We start from the raw sequence: 13,448 nt of genomic DNA, 5'->3' as shown, positions 1-13,448 counted from the left end.
ATATACATAACTCATGGTTTGCAGGTTTCAAGGAGCAGGATTTGATGTTCCAGGCTATGACGTCCAACAATAGAAAGAGAATCTCTTGACAGTGCTTCTTATTCAAGGAAACAAAACTGTAAAAAATAGACTTCTTGATCTGATGAAAAGGTCTCATACCTGAAACTCAGGAGTTAGAGAAAAGTGAATGAAGTTAAAATTGGAAAACTATGCACTGTAACTGTGCACAGAAGCTGCCAAGCCTTCTAAACGCAGATCTGAATGGGCATAGTACCCCATGAGCCTATTTCTATTGATTAAAGCAAGTCACAGACAGCTCAGACTCAATTCCCATTTGTAGATAGTAGAAGCTGGGTTTTTTGTTTTTGTTGTTGTTATTGTTGTTATTATTGTTGTTGTTTAGTTTTGTTAAAGTTAAGTATTATACTACAGGCAGATCTGATGGTAAGCGCTAAAGCAAAATTTAAGCACAAATTTCTCTTTGTGATTTAATTCCCCTAATGATTTGATTTATCTTGCCGCCATCCAGCTGCAGCAAAATAACGGGGGGGGGGGGGGGGGGGAGGGGGGAGCGGGGTGACGAGGAACTTGTGTAGATAGATACAGCAGGAGTGGGAGCCGTTTATTGTAGGACCAGAGGGGTATATATACATTACACATTACACACAGCTTATCTTAGTTAACATAAACTAAATACAGTAGTCAACCAATGAGGAATCTCCACACTTAATGGCTTGCTGGCATTACTTCACAAACCACGCCCTCTGCAAAATGCCAGGCGCCATCTTGACTTGTTTACAGACTCTAACATATCTGATATTTATTAACGCATTCAATAAGAAAATTTATGATACTATTAGAAATAAGATAAAAATTCTTATGAGGCAATTATATAATTAAATGTGTGCATCTTTAGGCATAGTGACTAGGAATTTTGGGGACTTCAGTTTTTATTTTGATTTAGACTAGGTTTATTCAGTGCTTTTTTCAATACATTAGAATTTGGCTAGTTTCTTGGTCATAAATGTCTTAGTAAACCCAAGCTAAATCCTCAAATATATTGTAAATTGAAAGACATAAGCAGTGTTTGAGTTTGAGTTACTTATGCTTTTTGAAACAGAACTAAAATTGAGGATTTACATCAAAAAGTAATGAGATTCATAATATTTAACATATTTCCTGGGAACATAGTATACTGTGACCGAGTGCCCTGTGCCCTGTAGAAGTTCTGCGTATCTTTGTTTCTATAAACTTTATATCCATTTCATTTCTGTAGATTTTACTATTTGGGAACACATGCATCAGAGTTACATAATTTTTAATGATTGATTTCAGGGATTAAAAACATAGTTGAATGTATTTCCCCCAAAGTTTATATGTTTTCTGAATTGTATGCCTGAAACTGCTGAGGAATAGACATGGTGGCCTCTGACTCTTTGCCATCAGTTCTTCACAGTGAATTGTGCTGTGTCATAATTAAGCATTATCCAAGTCTGAAGGTTGATGGGTTAAAGTTTGGGGGTTTTCCTCTTTCCAGTGTTTTAGTCAGCTGTGTTGCTACGGGCTGAGAAACCCGACCAGAACAACTGTAGAGGATGAAAGGGCTCACAGTATCAGAGGTCTTAGTCTATAGAAGCCCAGCTCCATTCCTCCGGGCTCCAGAAGAGACAGAACACCTCTGAAGAGAAGCGGTTCACATGAAGGCAAAGAGAGAGAGAGGCTCCACTCTCCATATACAAAATATATGCCCCATAGCCATGCCCTCAATGAACCACTTCCTGCAGCCACCCACCGCCTGTCTCCAGTTACCACTCAGTGAATCCCTTGAGGGATTATTTCACTGACCGGGTTAAGACTCTCACAACCCAATCATTTCTCCTCCAAACCTTCTTGCATTGTCTTACACGTGAGCTTAGGGCTGACACCACATTTAAACCATAACATCCAGAACAGCAAGTGGATAAACATGATAGAAGAACAGAAGAGAATAAATACAGGAGGAGGAGAGCAGGAAGCAGGCATTAGAAAGTGGAGAAGGCCACACTGAGGGGCAGCGCCCATGTGGTGGAGCTCCAGTGTAGGACCGGATGCAGAGGAGGAAGGAGCTGCCCGTCAATGGTGCTAGCATCAAAGACCTCAGAAGTGTGTTGAGTTCCTGGGAAGTGGGAGTTAAAGGCTGCCAATCAGCATCTGCTCCAGTTGGACATCTGCAGCAGAAGCCTTTCCTCAGGGTGAAGGGGGCTAACTCATCCCAAATCGTCCAGACGCATAAAACCTGTCTGGAAAAGGCTAACTAACACTGCTAGGAGCACTTCCCATTTGGAAACAGGCTCACTGCACATCACAGAATTTTCATAAGAGTTCTTGATTATTCTTTCTTCCATTCCTCTTTGTTTTTTCTCTCTAGAATTAATATTAAATGTGTCTTTCAGCTTCTGGTTACAAAAATGTATCCTTTCCCTCATCTTTTCTTCTTATACCTATGTTTCTTTTAGGTTTGTTTGCTTTACTCATTCTTGTCCTTTTTTTTTTTTTGACTGAGTAAATTAATCCATCTTCCTGATAATTATTCTTTCTACCACAGTGCTCTGATATTTGCCACTTCTATTTAGTTAGCGATTATTAGTAACATACAGAGAATTGTACTATTTATTCTTTTAATAATTTCTCTCCTTTTAGGGCTATGGATTATACTGAATGTCATCTAGAATAAGAAAAATATTTTTTTTTAAATTTCTGCTTCTATTTCTTTCAGTAGTTTTTTTTTGTTTTGTTGACTTTTACATGTTACTGCCAATTCTTTTTCAAGGAGTGTAAAATTCTTGATGCTCTGTTGACACTTCTGCATTGTTAGAAGTCTACCTTGGTTGCCATGACAGTGTTTCTGAGGGGCAGTCCAGCTGCTGGTTGCAACTTCCGGAAGTAATGAGCAGCCTGAGGTATCCATGTTCAGAATCCCCTCCAGGACAGGCTATCGATGTGGAGTTGCTTCTTGTTTATTGTGACAGGTTATTTAATTATTTTGGGACCTTGCTCTCTTTCTCTTTTTTGTTCTCAGTTTTTATATTGAAAGGAATATATAACCCGTTTCATTCACAGACAGGTACATTCAACTTTACTGTGAGGACAGATGTGGATGCTTGACCTCTGAGATGGGACACTGGAATGGACATTTGGAAATCCTCTATCATAATCTTCCCTGTCCCACGGTCCTGCTGTGTCTGATTTAGTGGTGAATACCAGTGTAACTAGGAAAACTACTATTCTATATTTTCCAAGCTCCCTTCTCATAGGAACAAAAAGAACATCCAGAGGATACACAGTAGTTTTATCTAGTCCTAAGATGTCATTCTGAATCACAGGATTAGCAGTCTTGCCAAATTTATTGTTCTGCCTACTGAGCGAGGTTTTGTAGGGTATAACTTCCTGGTGACCTTAATAGGACCAGATTTTACAGTTATTACTCAATTCACTGAGGTGTCTTCCACTGTTGCCACTTTGTTCCAAATTGAAACCAAAGCACAGCATCTTTTCTTTACTTGCTCATAACAGCCATGTGGCGTTCCATGATGCCTTCCATTATTAGCCTGCACTCACGGTAATGATCTTTCCATCAACTTCATTTTCTGCATTTTCCCTTGTGTAATGTGCTAGCAATTGTGTGTAGTTGGTTGCTCTATCCAAATGGCTTTCAAGCTGAACACGTGCCTAGATTCACTTAAGCACTTGGACAGCCTGGGTATTATCTATTACTTAAGGAAATCACACAGACCACATTTCTATTAAGGGGACAGCTATGTCCTTCCAAAACAAAGGGGAAAAAAGGGTTTACATTCACTATATGTTGGAGTTCCAAATAAATAGCATTTAAAATTCTATAAATACATCAGTGCTTCCTGACCACTTAAATCATTCAGTTTCTGCCAGTGTAGGGAGAACTGTGAAAATTGAATTAAAGTCTGTATAATTGAAATATCTTTGTGTGTCTCTTCCTTTTCCGTTTTCTGTTTTATTCTTCTTTTTGGCCAGAGTATAAGAAATTTATATGTTAATGAGATTAAAAAGAAACAAGTATCCTGTAATTGCTATAATGTCCAAAATTATAGATGTCAAGTGATCATCCAGGAAAGCTGTTCTATATGTAAAAATTGCCAAATGCATTAACATGAAATATTCATATTTTACCTCCTGTAAGCCAAGGAATGAAAAAAAAAATAAGATGATGAAGACATGTTAAAATAGCTTTACATTTCCATGTTTAAAAATGTTGTCTGTCGAACAGATATCTGTGGGGAAGGAATAGTTAGAGATTTTGAAGAAGCACTCATTAACTAACATTTTAAAAAACATAGCTTTATTTCACAGAATGACAAGAAATTTAAAAAAATAGAGTGCATATTTAACCTCACTACTCACTATCCTAACTTAACCTCCAGGTATCTCTAAGTCTTCTCTCTCTTTCTCTCTCCTTTCTCTTTTTATCTCCTCTCTCTCACTCTCTCCTCTTTCTCCCTCCCTCCCTCCCTCCCTTCCTCTCACTCATTGGCTTCTTTTCTTTTCTTTTTTTTTTTTAATAATGTTTTTCTTTATTCCACTAATGAAGTATAAAAAATTTTTCATGGCACTATTTTTTTTTTTATAAATAGATATAAACCATTCCTTTCTACTGGCTGAATAATAGTGTACTAAGGTTCCAACTGCTGTATATTTATATTTGGGAATGAAATTGCTAATTGTTACAGTATCTTTTGCTCCATTCTTCTTGAAAAGTCAGATTTTGCGCTGCAAATGCCAATAAGTTTTACCTCTTAGATCTCTGTCAGAAATGACCAAGCAGGAAAGCGTAATCTCTTAGAGATGGGTGCGTGACTGTCTAGACAAACCTGGAAATTCTAAGTGAAATAGAAAGAAGAGTCCTTTTATCAGAATTAAATTCTCTGCTTGAGAATCTTTAAAAAAGCATCCATCATCAAATCACCATATATAAATCGGATCAGCAGTGAGTCTACTAGGAAGGCTTGGTTTCCTCTCTAGCCTGTACTTTAACAGACAGCTCTGGACCTCTGGGTCTTAATGCTGCCAGTAATTCTTATATGAAAGTGAGAACTCAGCCTGACCTTCCTCTGTCCATGGTGGGAGGTACCTCTTCACATCTCACTTCTCTTTTGGAATAGAAATTACAGAACTTCCTACTTAAGGGCCTACCCCTTTCAGTAGAGGTCATTGGCATAGTATGGCTTTTCTTGCAACCTCTGTGTAAGAACAGTGAAAATTTAACAGAGTGGCTGGTAAGATGGGCAGAATGCTCTTCCATGAGTCACTCCAAGGTTTGACTTCAAACATGTTCAAGTACAGACTAACTATATAAAAATCCTCTTTCTCAATACTCACAGAGTGTGGCTTGGTCTGGCTAAGCTACAGGAGTATTTCTGGAAAATCTCCCCAAAGCTCCATGTTCCACTCAATTCTATTTGATCCTCTCTCCAGTCTACTGATAATGGCATTATATTTTTGGACCCCATTTGTGAAAAAACTCAATTCTTTTCAGTGGGTTTCCATGCCTCTAGTATACATAAGAACTACAGTTGGATATCCGCTTGGATGATCTCAGGACTCCTATAAAGGCTAAAATATTTATCTCTCCCGTGCAAAACACCAAACTTTAGTGATATACCTGTATAAAAAAGCCACACCCTTGTATCAGACTATATTCTATAGTCTTATCCATACCGAGGTGTGGCTTCTTTATGTAGGTGTTATTCTCTAGTTGGAGAGACTACCCCTGGAAGAACCCCTCATGTTGCCTAATTTCTTTTCAATCTATGTTTTCACCTGTGAGGGTACGAATAATCAGCAAATGAGGAGAAATGAATAATCAGCAAATGGAGAGGAAGCACAAGGTAAACTGGCCAGACAGAAGGAAAGTACTTGGTGAAAGAAACTGCATCAGTTGCATAGTACAGACAGGAAAGGATGAAAAGGAATCTGCTTGTCTAGGAAGGTGGAAAAGACCTTTGACAGTTAAAAAACCATAGAGCATCACAGAGAAGGGAGCGTGTGAAATCAAAGTATAGAGGATGTGGGAAGAGTTGCTAGTGGTATTTGTTTATTTATCTTTTAAATTTATACTGAATAATGCAAGGAATGTGGTGTGTGTGTGTGTGTGTGTGTGTGTGTGTGTTTTCTGTTTCACCTTCTTCCTTTCTTCAAGGTTTATCTTCTTGATAACATATCTCCTGCTCTACTTTGCTTCTGCTCTTGCTTTCCCAAAAAGAATTGAAGGCATTATTAATATTAGACCTAACAAAGTTGTTTAAAGACATGGTACAGTTTTATTAATACATAAGCCATGTAGCTAATCTGCAACAAACCCTACAATAACTTCCTATCTAGAAAAGAATCCTCATCGTGAGCTGTGAGACCCTGCATGATCTAATAGCTGACTTTTATGGCCTTTGCTCTACCATTCAAAAATTCACATTCTCCTCTCCTGTCAAACTGGACCTTTTGCTATTCTGCTGTTCCTCAAGAAGCACCAGCTTTAAGGACATTCTGCTTGCTTTATCTGAATTTTTCCTTACTGTACACTCAAGCTGCCATAGGATTTATTCTCCCACTTATTTCAAGTCTGTTTAAATGTGAATTTTTTAGGGAGGTTTATTCTATGTCCTCTATTCAAATTAACAAGCGCCCTTTCTTCCTGTGTTCTCAATCTTGAAATGGTGGCACTAAAGTGAAATTTCACTTTTGAAGCTTTTAGTCCTCCAATGAAAATAAGAAGAGTAGGACTCAGAAACCCCAAAGTGGCAGCTATAATAAAAGTTGGTGGAAAAATATGTGCAGGAGGGACAAAGCAGGACAGTTACAGATCCGTGTGCCATGAACAGACATGGGGAAGCAGGGAAAGGCAGAGGTGCCTGATGGTCCTAACCGGAGAGCCATTCTCCACTGCACAGAGGCATCTGTAAGACACACTAGACCTAGAGGAGTCCTGGAATGCACGAGACCCTGAGTTCAATCCCCGCCACAACAGGGAAAAAAAAAAAAAAAAGCATGTTGAAAAAGGATGTTGAAGAGAGTTATTGAAAAAAGCAATGAGAGGGGATCTCAGTAGTTCTGAAAGCAGTGTGAACTCAAGGCATTTTTGAAACTACATTTGAAGCTTTCTTCCAGTGTAAAATACAACATTGAATGAAAATGATTCAGGAAACACACAGGGAAAAAAAAAGAAGAAGAAGCTGCAGGCAAAAGAATCTGCAGGCAAAAGAATCTGCAGGCAAAAGCAAGAGAAGAAGCAGAGAAAGCACATCACAGAAATGACAGAGTGGTATTCTTTTCTTTCCGTTTTTAAAATCCATTAATAAAAACAATACAACAGAGCATTTTAAAGCAATGGATCAGGACATCTCACCCTTCTCTGATTTCTAAAGGTATAGAGAAACTAAATTCACCTATAATTCTTTATATATATATATATTTGTAAATGGATCTTTATTTATTTATATGTGGTGCTGAGAATTGATCCGAGTGCCTCACACATGCCAGGTAAGCCCTCTACCACTGAGCCACAACCCAGCCCCTCACCTAAAATTCTTAACAAAAATAATTTCAATCAATTCTATATATAAGTATAAAACATAATAGAGTTCCTATTGACAATGAAAATACTTTTACAAATGTAACTACAAAAACTTAAAGAATGTAGTCTACATTTCAAAATGAGCAAAATGCATTAAGAAAATAATGGAATCCATAATGAAATATTTGCTACTAAATGAATAACGTAAATCAGACTTTTAAAATAATTTTTGAAATACTATGATTGGTCTAAAGAATTACTTCAAAGGATATAATATTTGGGACAAAATAAAATGAAAAAAATTCAGAAATCAAGCTTAAATTTAAAAAAAAAAAGAAAAAGAAACATAATGGTATTGTCTAAAGAATTCAATAAAACAAAGAACATTTTCTTAGCTTAAAAATACATAAAGGGAGGCATAACAATACACTTAAAATAAAGTAATATAGAGGAGAGATTAGAGCAACAAATACATATACAATAATTCTGTTATGGTTTAGATATGATATATTTTCCCAAAAGCTCATTTGTGAGACAACACAAGAATATTCAGAAGTAAAGTGATTGGATTTCGAGAGTTGCAACCTAATCAGTGGATTAATCTTTGACATGTATTAACTGGGTACTAATTTAGGCAGGTAGGGTGTGACTGGAAGAGGTAGGTCCATTCCTTGGGGCTGGAAGAGCGGCAGGACAAAATGGCAGAAAAAATGTGGAAGCTCACAAGGTTATCAGGAAGCAGACAGAAACTCTACTCACCAGATAAAAATATTGAACCCAAAGGTATACTCCCAATGACCCATCTTCTCTAGGTATATACTACTTGCCTTCAGTTTCTCCTTGGTTAATCCTATGATGGGATTAACTCATTAATTAAGATTCTCATAACCCAATCACTTCTCCTTTAAACCTTCTTGCATTGCCTCACACATGAGCTTTTGAGGGACACCTCACATCCAAAGCATAACATGAACTTACTGTAAAGCTACAAGAATCAAGACAGTATTTTATTGATAAAAAAATAGATCAATGTAACTGAAATCATATAAATATAACCAACAGATTTTGTATCATGGAAGAGATGCAATTAAATGGAATAAAAAGTGTCTTTTCAACAAATGGTGCTAGAACAACTGGGTGTTCACTGGTGAAACAATAAATCTTGACATAGATCTTAAAACCTTCTTAAAAATTAAATGAAAATGAATCATGAATTACAGGTAAGATGTAAAATAATAAAATATAAGAAGTGAGATCATGCAGAAGAAAAACTGAGTGACCTTGGATCACTGTGAAAGAAAAATTGACAAATATGACTTCAATAAAATTAAAATCTTCTGCTCTAAGAAACACACTATTGAAGGAATGGAGAGACAGGCAACAATTTCAGGAAAAATATTGCAAAACAGATATCTGATAAAGGACTGATATCCAAAACATACAAATAACTCTTAAAAACTCATTAAAACATTTTTAAAATGTGCTAAACTTCTGAACAGATACCTTGCAAAACAATATATGCAGATGGCAAACAAGCATATGAGAAGATATTCAACAACATATGTCATTAGGGAATTGCAAACTAAAACAACAATGAGGTATCACAACTCACCTATTAGAAAGACCAAAATACAAAACACTAACATAAGACCAAATGCTGGCAGTCATGGAGTAAAAGCAACATTATTTTATTGTTATCATACAAAATGATACAGCCAAATTAGAATACAATTTGGCAGGTTTTTACAAAACTAAACACTTATCATATGATCCAGCAATAGAGCTTCTTGGTATTTACCCAAATGAGATGAAATCTTATGTCCATACAAAAACTTGCACAAATGTTTATAGCAGCTTTATTCATAATTACCCAAACTTGGAAGCAACCATAATATCCTTCAATTGGTTAATGGACACATAAGTTGTGTTACATCCAGACAATAGAATATTGTTCAGCATAAAAAGAAATGAGATATGAAGACTTGAAAAGACAAGAAAGAAACAAAAATGCAAATTACTGAGTGAAAGAATCCAGTCAGAAAAGATTGTGCATTGCATGATTCCAACTTTATGGCATTCAAGAAAACAAAAAAAAACTATTCAGGATAGCAAAGACATCAGTGATTTCCATGGTCAGTTTTTCTAGGAGTTAGAGGGGAGTGTGGGATGAACAGACACAGCTCAGAAGACTTTTGGGATGGTGAAACTCTTCTGTATGATATCTAGATAGTTGACATATACTGTTACTCATTTCTCAATCCCCATAGAATGTATACCACAAAAGTTAAACCAAAGATAAGCTATGGAATTTAGTGCAAAAACATTCTTTAATATTTGCTCACCAGTTTTAATGAATGTTAACACACTGATATGAGATGTTAATAATAGGGAAACAGACTGGGAGTGTGTGATCAGGTAGAAGAGAACTTTCTTTACTCTTCTCAATTTCCAGGCAAACCAAAATCTGCTCAAAACATAACCTATTAATTCAAAATCATAAAAATAAAAATTGACCCATTTTCAAAAAGTAAAAATCAATGAGGTGTCCAAGCAAATAAAGACTGGGAAATTCAAATTATCACCTTATGCTAACTGTGACTCTATTCCACAAAGAAATGAATTGGTTCATTAAGATAATGTAAGAATGAAAATGTGAGTAAAATTCTACATCTGTTGAAATTACCTTTAATTATAAGGGCCATGTAAAACAAATGAATGCTTGAAAGTGGAAAAACTCAATGAATACTATTTTCTGGAGCTTCTTAATGAAGCCAATAAAGATAAGTAAGTTTCAGATATGCAAAATGATTGAAGTTCATCAGCATAAAACTGATGAGTTATAACTCAGGCAATGGTGTATCAGTGAAAATGCAGATGGAGGAACTATCCACCCCAGTGCAGAGGTGTATTTTTGTAGGGTAATTGCTCAAAATAGAGAGTTCATTGAGTTAATAAAAATGAGACTAATTATAGTCAGTTTAATTGAGTACATTAATTACAAATACTGTGTCACCTTCTTATTTGCACTCTCAGCAGATCACTCTGATATGCCATGTTAGCCAAGCAATTCTTTGTGGGATTAAAAAGAAAATAGAAAGAAATATGAACAAAATATAAAATACACATATTATCCTGGGGAGGAATTCTTGCTAGACATTTGGCAGGGCTCCCAAGAATGCAGTTTCCTATTCTGAGTAGTTCATAAACCATGCTCTTTACTACTGTGTGATTTCAATAAGTCCTCAATTCCCTTTCTGCATCCCATTCTCCACCCAACTCACAACTGGAAAATCATTTTTTTTTCCTCCAAAGGAATGATGTCCTTTGGAAATCAAGGTCTTACCTGCTCTAATTAATTAAAATCTACTCCTCCGGAATCACCAACTAAAACCAGTAACAACTTCCATATATGGTAAACTCGGATGGACTACGCAAAAGTTTTAAGTTCTCTTTTACTAAGTTTTTCTCAATGCACAAGCAATATCTGATCCAAAATGGCCATTGAATAATTTCCTGTGAATCCAGGGTAATTCATATAGGAAATACAACCATCTCAAAGTTTCGCCACCCATTAAGCAGAGATAACTTAGTTTCTAATTTTTTTCTTAGTTCTCAACTTTTGAAGCTTGCTGCATGTTGAATTTAATTCTAACTGAAGAGACAGATGTGCACAGTGAGGGGAAGTTGAGGTATTTATGAAAAAAAATTTAAAAAAGAGTAGTATCATTACATTTAAACCAGACAAGTCTTATGAGGGACTGTCACATTTATGTTGTTTCTGGCAGAACTACAGTTAACTAAAATGTGGTTCTGACTGCAGGAGTTAAATATAAGTCACATTTAACAGACAGGTGATTAAACTCAGCATTACAAACCTTGGAAATGAGATTCATCCAATCACCATGCAAATCTATGACCCACTCACTGCTACATCTTTCAAATCCCACGTGTAGAGACAAATTCAGGTTTGAAATATTGCCTTCAATGGGAAATACGTTTTCAGAGAAGATACATGAACATGTATATGTGGAAAGAAGCATAAAAAGTAAGACTTAAAAGTATGTTAATGTAGATATTTTATAATATCTTCAAATTATGCTGATTTTGTTTATGGCAATTATAATTTTCATTAGTCAATCAATCATTCTCTTATAGGGGCAATGAAACAAGGACTCTCAAGTGCATTTCCCTTAACCATGCTGCTTTCTGAAGACATTTCTAACTTATTATGTGCCATGAAATGAATGGTGTTCCCCTCCAAGTATGCATATTGGAGCTCTCATTTCTATTGTGATACTATTTAGTGATGAGACTCTGGAGAGGCAGTTATGTTTAGGCGAGATTGTGAAAGCATGAACTTAATGATACAGACACCAGAGAGCTTCCTTTCTCTCTCTTCCTCTGCAAGTTAGCAGTCTGAAAATCAGAAAGAAATCCCTGTGTTAGGAAACGAAATGAGCCAGAACCTTGATCCTGAACTTCTCAGCTTCAAGAACTGTGGCAAGTTAAATTTCTATTGAGCTAGCTACCAAGTCCATTTTATTATTGCAGCCAGAGCATACTAAGACATCATCAAATATCTTCAGTGCATCCTAAAATATTTCTGAAACTAAAACTAAAACTTCCAAAGTATTTGGCCATCGATAGCCACTCTGTAATTAAAAACTCAAATTCATGTAAATGTATCATGGAATTTTTAAAAGGAAACTTACTAATAAATTAATAGTAATACTTTTTATTCCATCTTTTTTGGAGATAATCACAAAACCACAATGCTGACTTTTAATATACTAACTTCATGTCTATATGTTGTTTTCCAGTTAATTAACTGCATAAAAAAACCACAACTATTATATGATTTTGTTGGCCTGTATTCTTCCAATGAACATTATGTAGTTTAAGTTTATTCATTACTATATTTTAGTGCAACATTAAATGAATATGCAACACTTCCTTTATTTATTTATTCTACTCTTGATTGACATTGGGTTGCTTCCTATTTGTAGCTGTTATGAACTACAGACTATGGACTATGACATTTTGAAACTTCTTTCATGCTCACTAGTGCACAAGTTCACATAGTCCTCTAGGGTATACTCCAAAAAATCTATACTCTAAAACTTGGTAGTTAGGAAACCGTTTTCTAAAATGCAGTCACCATTTTAAATTGCTATTACCTGCTTCTTCTCCCCATTAAATAAGTGAATTATTTGTCATATTTCGAAAAGTTTTGTCTGTATAATATGTGTAAAGATTATTGGTCATGCTTTAAATATTAAAGATTAATAGTTCTTAAAAGTTCTTTTAGGAATTTTTTATTTGTATTTTATTTGTACTTTTTAAATATACATGACACTAGAGTGTATTTTCACATATTATACCTACATGGATTATGCCTAAGAAAAAAGAGTGCTAAACAATGTACAGTGTTTTTTAAAAAAATTATTCTAATTTATTATATATGAAAGCAAAATGCATTACAATTTATATTACACATATAGAGAACAATTTTTTTACACAAAGTAGAATCAAACCATTCATGTCTTCATACATGTAATTAGAGTAATGATGTAAATCTCATTCCACCATCTTTTCTACCCCCATGCCACTTCCACCCTTTGCCCTATCTACAGTTAGTCTAATTCTCCCATGCTCCCCCTCCCAACCCCACTGTGAATTAGCCTCCCTATATCAGACAAAACTTTTGGCATTGGCTAACTTCACTTAACATTATATTCTCCAACTTCATCCATTTACCTGCAAATGCCATGATTTTATTGTTTTTTATTGATGAGTAATATTCCATTGTGTATATATACGACGTTTTCTTTATCCATTCATCTACTGAAGGGCATCTAGGTTGGTTACC

The sequence above is a fragment of the Callospermophilus lateralis genome, chromosome 5, assembly GCF_048772815.1.
Source record: "Callospermophilus lateralis isolate mCalLat2 chromosome 5, mCalLat2.hap1, whole genome shotgun sequence".
NCBI classification, from domain to species: domain Eukaryota; kingdom Metazoa; phylum Chordata; class Mammalia; order Rodentia; family Sciuridae; genus Callospermophilus; species Callospermophilus lateralis.
The sequence above is the reverse complement of the archived record's forward strand: the minus strand, read 5'-3'. Positions refer to the sequence as shown.